Below are 16,353 nucleotides of genomic sequence, written 5' to 3'. Positions count from 1 at the left end.
GGTTTCAGCATAGGCTGATTTGTGGGCTGCAGTTGTGAGGAGACAGAGCATGTCCTCCAGTCCTGCACCTTACACAGAAGCATTCTCCCCAAATCATCGTAGCTCTTCTGCTATCAGCTACAAAGAACCTGCCACACAGACATTAAACCCATGGTCACCAGCTCTGTCCCATAGTCCAGCTCTTGCCAACACTGTACATAAGATAATAACATGATCCTCACACACAGTGGCAATGCAGCTGGTGTGACTGTTCTGTGACTGCTGCCCTCGCAGGCTTTACATCTGTTTCCATACAGCTGGAAGAGATGTGAGCACAAAGCAGTTGGCTTGAGCGGACTGATGACAGCAACGTCAGAACCAAGGAAAACATTTGGATTTCAAGCCCCATGGGGAAGATGGTATTTTACTTTTTCCTCATCAAATGGATGCGGCTTAGTGAATATACAAAAACCAGAGAAAGGAAGGATGGTGCTGACTATTCCCTGCCAAGGAAGTAGGACCCACACCCACAAAGGAGAGTTCATGGTAGGCTTCCAGTGCCAGGCAGTTGAGGTCTCTGTGTGTGGCAGGCCCTCTGGGGCACGTTCATCCCTCCTTTGGCCAGTCTATTGGATCTAGATGATCTTTAAACTCCCTTCCAAATCAAGCCATTCCATGATTCCATTACTCAAATTCTTAAAATAAGATGTTCATCCTGTAGGTTATCTGTCAGGACATACTTGACCCTGCTTGCTGAAAACAGAAAGCATTATCCCTTCATGAGGCTGTATTTATTTCCACAGACAGTGGCTATGATATAGCTTTTAACATATCTCATTTCATTTACAAAAAAAACACACCAAATCTTGGCAAATGCCATGGAAAAGGGACCTCTTCTCTCATGTCAGACTGCAATCATTTTCATGCTCCTCTCAGGAATTAACAGAAACCACTTAAATCAATAAGGAAAACTCCTTTCTGCTGCTTCCCTTGGGTCACCACACCTTGAAAAAGATCAGTAGTTTATACCAAAGCTGAGGTGTGGGGAGACTGGCGTATTGTGGATGGTGGGGTGTGGGGTTGTATTTGTTGTGATACTTTTCACTGGAGTGGTTTTTGTGTGTGTGTGGGTGGGTGATGGGGGGATGTCTTTTGTTGGACTTCCGTGTGGTTGCTAAGGTTGTTTGACTTTGTTGTGTTGGAGATTGTGTGAGGGTTATCAAGGGGGGCGATTCGGAAACTTTAGAGGTTTCAGGCAATAATTTATAGTGAAAAGACCATCTTTAGGAGCTGGAGATAAACGTTTGTGTCCTTTTTCTCTGAGATGAAAATATACTCTGAGGGGAACCTTCACTCCTCGGTTTACAAGAGCAATGTGACCCCAGGCTCAGCCCCGCACCCAATGGGGGCCCGCCTTACTAGTGCCATGCCAACGGCGGGGCCCTCTGCCCAATCAGGAGCGAAGACCGTCGTTACTACGGCAACAGCGTCCCGGCGGCAGGAGAAGGTGGAAGTAGAGTGGGGTGCTGCTGTTACGGGTGGCTCTGCTTCCCGCCTCCGCTGGGCGGCAGGTAACGCCTGCAGCTGCCGCACCCAGAGCCCGCCCGAAGCTCAGCAAGGATATGTGTCCGGGAGCAGCGGGGTCCGCTCGGAGTGACGCGGCAGAAAGGCCCCGTGTCGTCCGGCGGGAAGGGAAAGGGTGCCTCGGAGCAAGCGCGGACGTGGCTAATGGCATTGCCTTGTGGCTACCAAAATTCTGAGTGCTGCTGCGCGGCTTTCTGCTCTGGAGGCCAGAACAAGGGGCTCTGCTGGGGCAGGCACTTCCTGCGAGCTCAGCAGCGGGCTGGGTGCTGCTGAGCCTTGTGCACTCACAGGAGTGATGCTGCAGGCTTTGCTTTGGGGCTGTAGCAGGGCTAAGGAAAGGCAGCCTGGCAGCTGAAAGCCTCCGCTGTTGTGTTCAGTGGGAATAAAGAAGTGATTTTAGAATGGGACCATCACTTCTGCTGTTCTATTAGCTGAGAGTTCTTTCACCTCTTCTTGGAGGTACTTGATACAAAGTCTTTATATAGGATGGAAATGGGTCAGTAGTCTGTCCTAGAGCATGTTATGATCACCAGAATGACCTGTTCATGGTGCAGAAGTATGGGACAGAAGAGGAAGGAGCTTGTGTGTATATAAATGTCTTGCACTTCCTTATTTGAAGTGTTGCAGCTTGCGTTGTGCTTGTGGGCTCTCACCTGATGGGGGATTTCAGCCATCTGGATATCTGCTGGGGAAGCAATGCAACAGGCTGCAAGCGATCCAGAAGATTTCCTGGAGTGCACTGAGGACAACTTCCTGGTCCGAGTATTAGACAAACCAATGAGAGAAGTGTTACTGGACCTGGTGCTCACCAGTGCAGGGGAGTTCACTGAAGAGGTTAAAATTGGAGGTGGTCTGAGCTGCAGCAACCATACCCTGGTTGAGTTTGTGATGTCAAGGAATAAGGACCTGGTAAAAAGCATTGTCAGGACCGTGAACTTCACAAGAGCAGAATTCTATCTGTTTAAGGAGTTATTGGGTGAGATCACCTGGGAAGCTGTCCTTAAGGACAGAAGAACAGAGCATAGCTGGCACCTCTTCAAGGACTATTTGCTAGGAGCACAAAAGCTTTCCATGTCCCAGTGTATGAAATCAATCAGGGCAGGCAGGAAACTGGCATGGCTGAGGAAAGACTTGCTGGTCAAACTGAAGGCTAAGAAGTAAATGCACAGGCTGTGGAAGCAGGGATATATGGCCTAGAAAGAGTACAGGGATGCCCTCTGGATGTGTAGAGATGTAATCAGAAGGCCAAGGTGCAGACAGAACTGAACCTGTCAAGGGATTGAAAAATAACAAAAAAAAGAGATTCTATAGGTACACTGGTCAGGAGAGAAAGGCCAAGGAGACTGTACCCCCTCTGATAAATGAAAAGGGAGAAGTGTTATCAACAAACATGGAGAAGGCTGAGGTACTCAGTGAGTTCTTTGCCTCAGTCTTCACTGGCAGTCAGACTTCCCATGTCTCTCATATCCCTGAACCTCTAAACAGAGGTTGAGGGAGCAAAATTCCTCCCACTGTAAGAAAAGAGCAAGTTTGAGACCACCTGATGAGACTGAAAGAGTACAAGTCTATGGGGCTTGATAACATGTATCCCAGTGTTCTGAAGGAATTGGATGATGTAGTTGCCAAGCCACTCTCAATCATATTTTAGAAGTCATGGCTGACTGGTAGGGTAGACAGGAAGACCTGGGAATTACAGATCCGTGAACCTCACCTCTGTGCCTGGAAGGATCATGGAGCAGATCCTCCTGGAATCTATGTCAAGACTTATGCGAGTCAAGGAGATGTTCCGAGACAGTTGTCATGACTTCATCAAGGGCAGATCGTGCCTGACCAGTCTGGAGGCCTTCAGTGATAGAGTGACAACATCAGCGGACAAAGGAAGAGCAACTAATGTTGCCTACCTGGACATTCTGCAAGGTCTGTGATGTGGTCCCACACCACATCATTATCTCTAAATTGGAGAGATATGGATTTGAAGGGTGGACACCTCAGTGGATGAAGAATTGGTTAGATGGTTGCAGCCAGAGCGCTTTAGTCAATGGCTCTATGTCCAGGTGGGGGCTGGTGACATGTCGTCCCTTGGGTCTGTCTTGAAACCAGTGCTCTTCAACATCTTTTATCAATGATTTTATGAATGATTGAGTGAAACCTCAGCAAGTTTGCAGATGACACTAAACTGAGTGGTTGATACAACAGAAGGAAGGGATGCTGTCCAAAGGAACCTGGACAAGCTTGAGAAGTGGAGTCACATAAACCTAATGAGGTTCAACAAGTGCAAGGTTCTGCACCTGTATCAGGGCAATCTCAGGTATGTGTATGTGGGAACTCACTGAGAGCAGCACTGCAAAGAAGTACATAGGGATTTTGGTGGGTGAAAAGCTTGATGTGAACCAGCAGTAGGTGGCTGCAGCCTGGAAAGTCAACTGTCTTCTGGGCTCCATCAAAAGAGTGGTGGCCAGGAGCGTGAGGGATGTGATTGTCCCTCTTTGCTCTGCCCTCACGAGGCACCATCTGCAGTAGATGATCTGATGCCTGAGGGGACCTGAGGCCCCAAGCACATGAAAGACATGGAGCTATTGGAGCAGGTCCAGAGGAGAGCTATGAAGATGCTCTTAGGGCTGGAGCACCTCTCCACTGAAGAAAGGCTGAGGAAGCTGGGCTTGTTCAGCCTCGAAAAGAGTAGGTTCCAAGGAGATCTCATAGCAGTGTTTCAGTACTAAAGGAAGTTTTTAAACAAGATGGAGACTGACTTTTTACCTGGTCTAGTAGTGATAGGACAAGGGGGAATGGTTTTGAATTAAAAGAGGGGAGATCTAGGTTAGATGTTGGGAGGAAATTCTTTATTTGGACACTGGCACTGGCTGCCCAGGCAAGTTGGGAAGCTCCATCCCTAGAGGTTTCTAGGCCAGGTTGGATGGGGCCCTGAGCGGTCTGATCTAGTGTGTGGCAACCTTGCCCATGGCAAGAGAATTGGATCTAGATTTCTAAGGTCCCTTCCAACCCAGCCATTCTATAATTTGTTTTATGATTGCCTCAGCTCATGTCACTGTGCACCACTGTAAAGAGACTGGCTCTGCCCTCTTTGTACCCTCCTTTCGAGTATCTGTACATACTGATGAGCCTTCTCTTTTCTAGGCTAAACAGGCTCAGCTTTCTAAGCCTTTACTCACAGGAGGTATGCTCCAGTCCCTCAGAATCATAGAATATCCTGAGTTGGAATGGACCTGCAAGGATCATTGCCTCCATACAGAACCACTCCAAATTCAAACCCTATGTCTGAGAGCACTGTCCAAATGTTTCTTTAACTCCGGCACTTGCGGCTGTGCCCACTAACCCTGGGGAGCCTGCTCTGGTGCCCAACCACCCTCTGGTGAAGAACTTTTTCCTAACGTCCAGCCTGACTCTCCCCTGATACAGCTTCATGCCATTCACTAAGGTGCCATTGCTGTCATCAGAGAGCAGAGATCAGTGCCTGCCCCTTTTTTTTCCCACTTCTGGAGAAGCTGTAGGGCACTGTGCAGGAACTGTCCAGCATAAATTAGCCAGCAGTGATGTGCCTGATGCTTCCCAGACTATGAACGACCCTTTTGTCTGCCAAGGCACAGAACCTCTAGATCCCTTTCCACAAAGTTGCTCTCCAGCCTAATCACCTAATCACTTGGTAGCATTACGTTGTATTCTTTCTAGTGACACCCTGTCTCTCTTGTATGGTGGGGCTCAGAACTGGGCACAGTAGCGTGTAAACTGTGCCTCATCGTATCTGAATATGCCACAGGGCAACAGCTCCCAAAGCTTTGAGCTGTAGAGCATTGTCATCTCTCAGAATTTCTGCCAGAAGCTCACAAAACAGTGTTTGCAATTGCACTGTTCAGGCTCTATGGTTGCACGGAGCAGATGCAGACCATTTAACCTTGCTGTTAGCATTGCCCAGTAGGTCATCAGTGAGCCACAGTTATGAAACTGTTGTATATACCATGCAATACTGTCCCTGTCTGATGATTGTTATTTTCCCCATTGGCTTTTCTTTTTATACTTGCAATATAGTTTGTTTTAGATTTCCTGGTGTGAAAAATTCATAATAGCTCTTGTTAAAACAGAGTAATTAGTGCAATAACCTGATGTCTGGTACGTGTGGTTTTCTCCTGCAAAAGCCTAGAAGTCTAAACATCTAAGCAACTTAACCGTTTAATAAAACAGCAGGCTTTTTTAATTGAAAAATGTTTCTTGTGTGTGTTGTTTTTTTTTTTTTAATGATTTTGAGTGCATTAATGTGCATAGCCTTAAAGATAGTGGCTAAAAGCATTTTTACTGATAATTCTGTGTTGTTAAAGATGTTAGTTTGTGCTCTCGTTTCCTGCTCTAAACTTTATATTTGAAAGTGCTGGTGTAGGAGATGGCTCTTGCTGACTAGCAGCAACCAGATGAAAGGAGTTCAAAATTTCTGTGGTTGTACTGGATACTGCTACAGTCAAAATTTTTTATCAGGAAAATTTTGTCTCGTGTCAAGAAATCAATCTTTTTCTCTCATTGCTTTTGCCAGCCATACCACTTCCTTTCATGTCCTATATTCTTGTATATTCTGATAATTCTGGTATAAACCCAGGGGAGACCATGGCCAGAGTGACAAATATGGAAGACTTCAGTGCCTTACACTCGTCTTCTCGAGGAGTCACATTTACTCCAGGACCTCGCTTTAAGTCAAACAGAGCATTCAACTGGCAGCACTCAATTAAATCAGCTGCAGGTTTGTACTGAAATCTAGGCTTTCATATCATTAAGATTCTTGAGTGATAGAAGGATTTCAATTTAGAGGACATATTGTAACTTCCAGATAGCCTTGTCCTCTCAGCCCTTTCCGCACAATTTGTTGGGGGTCAGTGGTGTCTTTCAGTGTAGCAACTTGTGACAGCCAAGGAGCCCTTCTGCTATTTAGGATTTGGGGCATGTTTTCTTCAGCACTCTGAGGGTAGTCGTCTCAGGTTGATAAACTATGGTTGCTGGATTCTGTAGACCATGGGTATCCAACCTTTTGGCTTGCCTGGGCTGCACTGAGTGAAGAGGAATTGACTTGGGCCACATATACTCAAGTTGCTTTGAAAATAATGCCTCCTATTTATTTCCACGGAAACTACAAAAGATACAAAGAGCACAGCAACTCTGCTCAATAGAGCAAATTCTCAGTTACAAAACAATATTTTTCAGCATAGTCCCCACCATTAACTGTGCATCTTCACCAGCAATGAACAAGAGCCTGCATGCTGTGCTTGTCAAAACCAGCACCAGTGAAGGTGATCCGCTGTTGCCACTGCTGAAACATACCACCCACCACCTCACAATGCTCATATCCACTGTTTAAGCTCCATTAATGTTCAGCAAGTGTCAATGAATGTCAGTGGGAGCCATTTTTTCTTCATGGAGGAATTCAATGACACCCCTTTGCTTCACGCACACTTCCAGGTGAGAAGCCATGTTGTCAGACTGCCCCTCTGCTGCCATCTGTCACACGGCAACAAAATGTAATGGAATATTGGTGGGAAGGTTCAGCCTCTACTGCCATATCACTAACAGCCGCATCTGACTGTCAAAATAATAAAATAGGAGGCATTAGTTTTGGAGCAGCCCTCGTGAAATATGTAATAGAGTTACTATATATAAATAAGAAGACTTATTTTATTTTTAATATTTTTATTACATCTGTAAAAAAAAACAAAGAACAACAGAAACATAAAAATGCTCCGATATTTGACCTTTTTTTTTGTGAAACAAATGCATCAGTTCAATGGCAGTGGTTGTAATTCTTAGTGAATTCTCAAGGTACTCATCAAAGTTTTTCTTAAATGAAATTTTGCTCTTCCTGTGCTTCATCCATGACAATAGCTGTTCACAAATGTACATACCACCAAAAGTGATGACATGAATATGGTGTGAATGTGAAGCAAGGGATATTATCTGGTACGAGACATCTTATAGAAGTCTGGTAAAGAGGCATGTTCAGAATTTTGAGTTGAGTATCAGATTTTCTATATTTGAAAAATGTATTTATGTTGAATGAAAATGGAGTTTCATATATACAAAAAAAAAAGATGATTTTTTCTGCAATCTTGAAACCTGTTCTCAAATTCCTTTATCAAAATGGAAAGTGTGGCTGTGTATTTTTCTCTGCTCACAGAAATGTGTACAACCAATGTATCAAAATGCATACAGTTATTTGCCATAACTTGAGTTGGCACTGCACTGAACACTCCCCATGTCCTGGTTTCAGCTGAGACAGTGTTAATAGCCCACTGATGTGTGGTTGTTGCTGAGTGATGGGTGCACGCCCAGGGCTGGGCTGGGCTGGGATGCTTGGCAGGGTAGAGCCACTGCCATGATGGTGTGGGGTGGGGGGCGGCCTCAGGACAGGCTGGGCCAGGATGTGGGTTGGACATTCCTGGTGTAGACCTAACAACATAAATCTAGATCTACTGGTGGAAAGAGGAAGAGGGAACCACGGCCCTTCTCACCTAATTCTTGTTACAATTGCTTCTGTATCTGTAGGTAAACAGCATCTTTACCTTATTCCCTTCTTTTAAGTCCATTCGATCTTTGGACTACTGTTTCATTTATATTCCTAAATCACTACAAGATCACTGTTGCCAATCATAACACTTTACCAGGTCTGATACACATCTTGTCCCTTGGGTACTCGCTTGAAATGACTGTTACCTTTACTGCAGAAAGTTCATTTTCTGAAGCAATAAGATTAATGGTTAGGTCCAATCAAATATGAATTTGCTGTTAATCTCAACATGGACATTCCTCTTGCAAGTAATTTGTAATTATTATCATGCAAGACTTCCTCTGTCACAGCACATCTCACGTCTTCCTCTCCTGCCATATAGCATTTGGTATAGGTATTAGGAGTAGGAGTAAGCAGTGATGGCATTACTGATTTCACTGAAGCTATATCAAACCGTGCTTTTTGAGTTCTTTACTTTGTCAGAAAGAGTTGGAGCTGAAATTAAATATACACAGCATCCATGATTGTATCTTTTCTATGCAAGAAAGAGATGAGCATAAAAATACATTTGGCTCCCATACTACTGCAGCAAGGCTGTCAAGAAGAAGAACCTGTACTTTGCCATCTTCCTTTTTGTAAACAAAGCTTCTTCTGAAGGCAGTTACTTTTTGTTTAAGAGCAGATCCTAGATTAAATTTCAAGCAAACATAAATACATATGAGCTAGTCTCTGTATTCAGATTTCTTCAGGTAATTAAATACTCATAGCTGTGGCTGAATTTGACTCATGAATCCAAAAGAAACATCAGGCAAAATCTTCTGGTCCTTTTGTAGCTCTTTTTCAGGTCCAATGAGAGCTGGAGGTGTCTAAAGTAACACAAGGCATCTCTGTACGCTACACTGCACTGTCAGGGACATCTGCTCTTTTTTCATTGCTGGGCAAGTTTTTTGAGGGAAAAGGGCTGACGTGAACTAAAATACATGCTACCTGTAAGCTCAACATACCAACAATGAATGCTGAACCCTCTACTATGTGATGCCTCTATACAAAGCTCAGTAACTGAATAAAATACAGGGCAAAGAGATGTGTAGTCTGAAGGAGGGGGGATACTGTCATAGAACACACTTGTGCACTGTTCTTTATTGTTTTCAACTTTTAAAACTTAAGTGTTTTGGCTGTAGTTGCAGAAAGACAGGCCTTGGAATCTTTTAATAGAATATGATGATTTTATAGTAATGATGTGCAGAAGCATTTTTTAAAATTCTGTGTAAAATAGAGAAAATAGTAACTAGTCCTTTCAGTAACGAAAGACCTGTTAGTAAGTCATTACAACTGTGTTTATTTATTTTTTGCTTTCAAATCAGTGAAGAAGCAGTAGCTGATTTACTTGTATGTATCTGCAAATTAACTAGTTTCTGTTGAATTCTCAGAAAAAATATATGATTTTGGCTATGAGTATCTGATGACTGCCTAATATATTTTACAGCTACATCTGTGAGCTCTGTCCTAGATCCTGTGTTCTCCTCCCAGGACACTGGATAGATCTTCAAAAGACAACTGAAAAAGAAGATGAACTGAAAAAAGCATTTCAGATGCTTGATGTTGCTCGGAACCTGACAGTCATAAAGGATGAATTCAGGAGAGTGATCAAAACTTTTCCATATAACAAACGCTGAATTTGATGCTATGCTGACAGAGGTATGTTAAGTCATTGCTGTTTATAACCATTTAGAGGCTATTCCCATCTGTTAGAAGCAAAATTTCCATGTTCCAGTGGGAGCAGGTTTAAGACATTTAGGTATGGTTGAAACCTTATATGAGTAGTTCGAGTGAAAGTGATAGAGAACCTGGAAAAGCATTGTGAATAAATAGCTAATCCATGCAAATTGGCTAGTGGTGGTGATTATGTTGAAAAATAGTGTTTTGTAGCTGAGAATTTATCTAACAGAGTTATTGTGCTTTTTGTGTCTGTTGTCGTTTCCATGGAAATAAATAGCAGGCATTACTTTCAGAGCGATCTACATATAAGAAGATTTTGTTTGCGGCATGTCTCTATTTGAAAGATTTGCAGTTTACTACCACATTTTGTGACACCGCTTAAAGCTTAAATTCATATACATGCAGTGTTACAAACGTGCATGGATTAGGTTGTGAACTCTGAGATGGAGACCAGATGCTTTTTGTCTGGATGGGGAGTTTGTCAGCACACTTTACAATTTGTTAACTTATGAACCATAGTCAGACTGAACTTGAAGGAATGTTGGGCATTAATATGGTATTCTAACTGAGACATTGGTCATAAACGACGTGGATTCTATTGCACAACTGGTACTAGTATTACTGTACACTTTGATTTTTGTCCTGTAGATGTAGGAAATCGTTTTATATCTCTTTTTTTTTCCCTTCCCCTAACATACTTGAACGAAATATAATAATATTTGCATTTTAAACTAATTAGTCTTTAAAAGGTTAAGCCCATTTCAGCTAAGACTGTTATTAAAATTCTTGCTAACAATAAACTGCCCTTAGGGGGACGCATACACCTGAAACATTTTAAACACACTTTTTGAACAAGAGAAGGAACTGATGGGAATGAATATGCTTTCATATGTACATACGAAAGATCACAGAACTAGAGTGTTGAGAAATATTTGTCTTACTTGATGGAAAGACTTGTAGGTTGTACTTTCTTGCTGGAGGATTTACAAGGCATTAAATTTATATTCTGAATAATTATAGACAAGTTGCTGAGAAGTAGTAATGCATAATATACAGAACAAAAGAAAAAGTAAGATGAATTTAGTTTTACTAAGAAAATTATAAATTAATAATACAAATGAATTATTTAAAATATCTAATATCACTGTAGAATCACAGAATCATTAAGGTTGGAAAAGACTTCTAAGATCATCCAGTCCAACTGTTGATCTAACACCACCATACTCACTAAACCATGTCCCTCAGTGCCACATCTACCCTTTTCTTGAACACCTCCAGGGATGGGGACTCCACTATTTCCCTGGGCAGCCTAGCCTGTTCCAATGCTTGAACACTGTAGGACATATTTATGTGAGTGTATGTTCTGTGCATGTTATGTACGTGTTTATGTACATGTAGGATATCTTTATGTTCCTATCCATGTATTTATATATCTATATTGAAATACAGATCCCAAATACTGGCAAAGTTATTGTGCCCTATCTTGATTTCCTGTCAAAGTTCACTAAAGTTTTTGGAGGTAGCAGCAGCCAAATTGCTCCTAAATTGTAGTCATGAATCACTTGCAAGAATTCTAACTCTCAAAGCAGAATCTAGCTGCTGATGTGAGCATCTAGTAAGATAGTCATACAATAAATTCTTTTCCAAAAATGCATTTTCTGTATGTTTAATTGATGTAATTGCTGTACGAAAATTGACTAATTGCCAAAGAGAAGGGACAAATCTCTTAAACTACTGATCTGCTGTTGGAAAAATATGAATCTTTAATCTGTCTCTTCACTGAATTAACACTGTAAATTACTCCATATGAAAGAAATTATAACCAGTGCAGCTTAATAAGGAGCAAAAAGCATGCTGCTAAAGCTGACATGTCTTTAAGTGAAACACAGAAGCCAAGGTAAGGTAGTCAGAATATTGAGATGTTTCAGAATTCAGTTCCTTAGGATTAAATAGCTTGCATTTTTCTTTGTTCTCAGTGCAAGTAACTTTTCAACAATAAAATTAAGATGCCAACTCTGTGTGAACTAGGATTAAGTTTGGATTCTTCCCTTTTAATGGAGGTTGATACTTGAGAAGTAAAATGGAAAACAGATCCACACTTTACACAAAAATAATAATTATAAAAAACAAAGTTGTGCTCTCACAGCAGCATTCTTAGTGAAGCACTAAATATTTTTTCACCACCACACTTTCTACCCCTCCCTGTTCCCCCCAGTGGAATATAAAGGTTGTAATTTTGAAAGGGGATCTGCAGGGCAGTTCTTTTTCCTTCAGTTTGTACTGGGTTTCCATGATCTGGGCCTCAAAAAATATGCTGTAAATTCCAGTCTAACTTTGTTCCCAGCAAGTGTAAAGCTAAGAAAACTCTCAGACAAAGAGAGAATGAAGGAGTGTAATACTGGGGATACAAAAATGGGATTAGGACTTTGAAAGGAGGCAGGAGGAAGAGGAGAAGCAGCAAAAGAAAAGCAGAAAAAAGGGAGGGACTCTCTCCCAGAGAGACAGGAGAGCTTAAAAATTCTAATTAATTAGATAAAGCTAATTAAATAACAAATGAAGGATCTTTCCTGGAATAAAAGGTTAATCTTTTCTTTATTACGTGGAATAGAATAAAATGGTAAAGCTTTTTATACACTTGGGTTTGAATTTTCCTCTGACGTTCAAGGGGAATGTTACTCTTGATTCCCTTTTAAACTCGCTAAAATGTGGAAAATAGGGACCATTCTTTGAAGATCTTGTCGTTTGGCCAGTTAGTTGATTAGAGATCTTTTCTGAAACAGTGCAGCACAGGGAAGCAAAGGTAACGGTGCAATTGGGAGCGATTAGAAATAGATATCTATACATCCACCACTGGAGGGCAGTACAGGTGCTGTTTTCCAAAAGTTTTTCTAGGAAGGATTATGAGAACGACTTTATCTCCTTGTTCAAAAATCTGCCAATTCCACTGAATTCAGAGGCTGAAAATATGCAGAAGTTTGCTTTGAGGACTTCATCCCACATATAGCAATATGAATAAGATTGTGCAGCGTTTTTCAGAAGCAGTTACTTAAGGCTGAGACAGGAGACAAGCGTGCAGAGAGTAGGATTTGGCGCCTGCTAAGTCTACTAGAGAAGTACGTTTGGATGGCATTTGACTCTGAAAATGACCTGGCCTGTTGGTTGGTGCAAGCCAATGGTTTTGGAAACAAAGGTAAAGGGAAGGCAATGCATTTTTATTTTTAAAAAGAGTTTTTAAAGATTTTAAAATGTTACTAATGATAGTAGATCTCAGAGTTGTGCTGGGAGGGAGGGGAAGGAGGCTTGCTATTAAAGTTCTCTGAGGAGCACTTGATGAGAGAGAGAGGGAAGAACTGGCACCGCAGTTTTCTTGACCACGTGATTGCTGTATCATCCCAAGGGTGAGATCCAGCCCTTTGTGTCCCGTACAGCAGCAAAAAATAAAAATAAGCATTCTTGAACAAAAAATATTCCACTCTTAACAGTCATCATGCTTGTGGTTGAGAGACAACTTCCACATCTGTCCTGTGCAAGGATCCAGATTTTGTGATTTTGTCCATGAGAGACGCAGAACTGAAGAGCAGACAGAATGAAGGCAGGATCAAGCTGCTTTCTTGCATTTTCAGTTGTTTGCATGCTAAGACAGAACTCTCCCAGTGATGTCAGTGCAGTGGTCTTCAACAGTACTGTGATGCACTTGTGGTTTATGTTCATTTAAACTTTTTAGTTTGCTATTTTTGGTTTATTAAGCCAAGGTTACCAAAGAATGACATTAAGTCAGCTGGAATTCCTGCTCAACGAGAAGGTACGTTGACCAGGGTAATGACAGAAACCTCATGCTGGCATAGTAGTTCATTTCAGATAATAAGTAGGTAGTGCTCTTGGTGTATTGCTATCAATTCAGTAATGTACATAAGAGTACACTGACTTGTTGCATTCTGAAGATCTTGTCATACAGGTATGCTTAAGGTTTGGTTGTTCTGGGTTTTTTATTATGCTAAAGTACTAAGTGTTTTAAAAGCTTCTTGTCTCTAATCTGTGAATCCCTTTTTAGCATCAAAAACCAAAGCGCTCTTCAGGTCTCACAATAAACCTCTGGCACAAGACTAGCATATTCCCACTGTGATTTTATTTCTTAGTTACTCGATGTTTATGGCTTGAATTACAATGCTTGACTTAGCTAGGAAACTAGATTCTTCGTGCCAGTACAACTTCTGTAATTGTTTATACCTTTGCAAGACTGAAGTAAAACATTCAATCACATTGGAAGAATTGCATTTTAACCATTTTGTATTCTTAAAAGTATTCAGCTGCCTGAGAGCTCAGGCTGCTTACATCTCAGACACATTGCTGAACAGCATGAAAACACTTTTTTGAATCGAAGAAGAGGCAGTGATATGGCTACAGGAAACATAAAGTTACTAATTTATATAAGAAACTGAACCATGCAAATCTGTCAGTTAGCATCACAATCTACTGCATTTGGACATTTACAGATTAACCTGATGTCACATATCATGATAATAGTTGCTGTTTGCAAGCACAAAGAAAAGTATTCTGTCCCTTCTAGAGAACTGTCTGACAGTCTTACTGCCTCTGTAATAAGACACTTCATAGAAGAAGAAATACATTAAACATAACCTAATGTAAAATTCAAGGAAATTTCAACCTCCTGCTGAGCTTGGCATGGACTTGGCCTGTAATTTGGGAGGGGGAAATAAAATCTTTCTGATTTCACAGCTGTTATTGCACCTCAGGGCTGCAGTAGTATTTGCAACCCATTTGCTTCCCTTCCAGTGGGTAGGACATCTGAATATATCCTCACTCTAGCCTGAATAAAATATTAACATATCGCAAGGCTGTTAGGACAGATTGTATCCAAGACAATCTTTTCTCACTGTAGAAAGGCCTATCAATCATAACTGGGTATAGTTGTTATTAGTGTCATAGCTTTTATTCATTTGGCTATATGCAGCTAACTGAAGATTAACATTTATGTTTTCATGTTAAGTATTTCATATCACAAAAGGAAGAGCTGAAATATATTCTTATTACAGAGTTTATGTATTGAAAATATCCTCCAAAGTCCTAATTAGAGGTCTGCTACATTAAATTTACGAGGTTAATATTTATTTATTAACAGCTTTGTGAAATACAACAGTTATATATATTTTAGTACATTAGCAGAAAACATCATTAACTTAAGGGAAAAGTTACTGCGACTATATTTTCTAGGAACAATTCAGTTAACTAAGTACTGCAAGATTTATTAACGAATTGCGTACACATAATTATTCAGGCACTAAGAGTTCATACAATCTTTTAAATATTCATCTGTAACATATTACACAGGTACTTCCTAAGCTAAACCTTATTCTGCTTCTTTTGATCTATGTCATCAGTCAAGGGTTCATTTATACTGGTGATTGTGGTTGGTTCTGAATTTGTATCTGCATTCATGTTGTTGTTTTGTTTGTTTGTTTGTTTTTAATTTTTAAGTAACTAATGTCCTCAATAAAATAAGGATCAGTAATTTTCTCCTTGTATAGGCAGAAAGTTACATTAGGGCCACTTACCATACATACCTCTATTTAGACATCATAATGAATGCTGATCAAGAGATCAAGAAAGCAGCAGGTGATACAGAGCATGTTCTAGCTAGTGAAAAGACATAGGGGAGCCAAGACCTGACTCACAACCCTGAGTTTCTCATCACTGTCCTAAACTTAGAAATTCAAGCCATGATGACAGTTCATTTAAACAAATGATCCAAGCTTGTCCTTCGTATTTTTATGACCCCGAAGCTATTCATTGTATCTGCAGGAAGCAAGCCTTACTGCCTCTGTAGTTATTCTTACCTGCTCAGTAAAGCATTGATAAGCCAGGAAGATTTTGAATACTTCAAATGCCAGGGCAAAGCTCTAAGTTTAGTTTTGACTATAGGAGTTCTCTTGTCATCTGTAGTCACATGCAACTACTGAAAATCACAGTCTTGGGAAGGGCAGATTTAAATAGAGAAATGAGGGGAAAAAATAATCAGAAAAGAGAAGTAACAGCAAACTGTAGAAAAATGACCATGATGTTTAGGATCCCCAGTGCTGCCTTCTAAGCAAAGAACTAAGCCCAGGAAGGAGGGCCAAATGCTGAACAGATGTGAACCTGAGATAATAAATGATGGTGCATGAATGAGCTCTTTTTCTAGTGACTCAGTGAGTGTTCAAGAAGGTAAGGCAGCATTGTAGTTGGAATAGTTAGCACTTCTTTATGTGCTGTGGGTAACAAGAAACAGGATTTACATGTAATACCAGCAGTCCAGACCCTTCTTTTCCATGATTCTGGGTGGCTGGTGGCCTGTCTGAGACCTTTTCAATAAAGGGCAGCTTATCTTCTAAGCAACCAAATCTACCTTCTTTTTCTTTATAGAGTGCTGGCTTGACTGCTGGGATGCCAAATATAGGGGACAAGTATTACTCTTCCCCAGTAATACTTGAAAAAGGACATGTCACCACAGAAAGAAGCCTAAACTTCAATGAGATGGTGTTTCTGAATGTTAAAAAATAAAACCATTAGGAAAG

The 16,353-nt window shown here is 41.1% G+C and overlaps 1 long non-coding RNA gene across 1 annotated transcript in view; it reads left to right on the top strand.

Moving 5' to 3' along the window:
• The window catches only part of LOC110396810, a 48,332-nt gene continuing 33,413 nt past the window's right edge, over nt 1,435-16,353 (top strand). Inside the window, exons 1-3 of the long non-coding RNA XR_002437278.1 lie at nt 1,435-3,871; nt 6,104-6,307; nt 9,549-9,760. This is a non-coding gene — a long non-coding RNA (uncharacterized LOC110396810). The remainder of the gene's footprint in view (nt 3,872-6,103; nt 6,308-9,548; nt 9,761-16,353) is intronic.

The sequence above is a fragment of the Numida meleagris genome, chromosome 1 (genome assembly GCF_002078875.1).
Source record: "Numida meleagris isolate 19003 breed g44 Domestic line chromosome 1, NumMel1.0, whole genome shotgun sequence".
Lineage (NCBI taxonomy): Eukaryota > Metazoa > Chordata > Aves > Galliformes > Numididae > Numida > Numida meleagris.
This window is presented reverse-complemented; position numbering and strand designations above follow the sequence as displayed.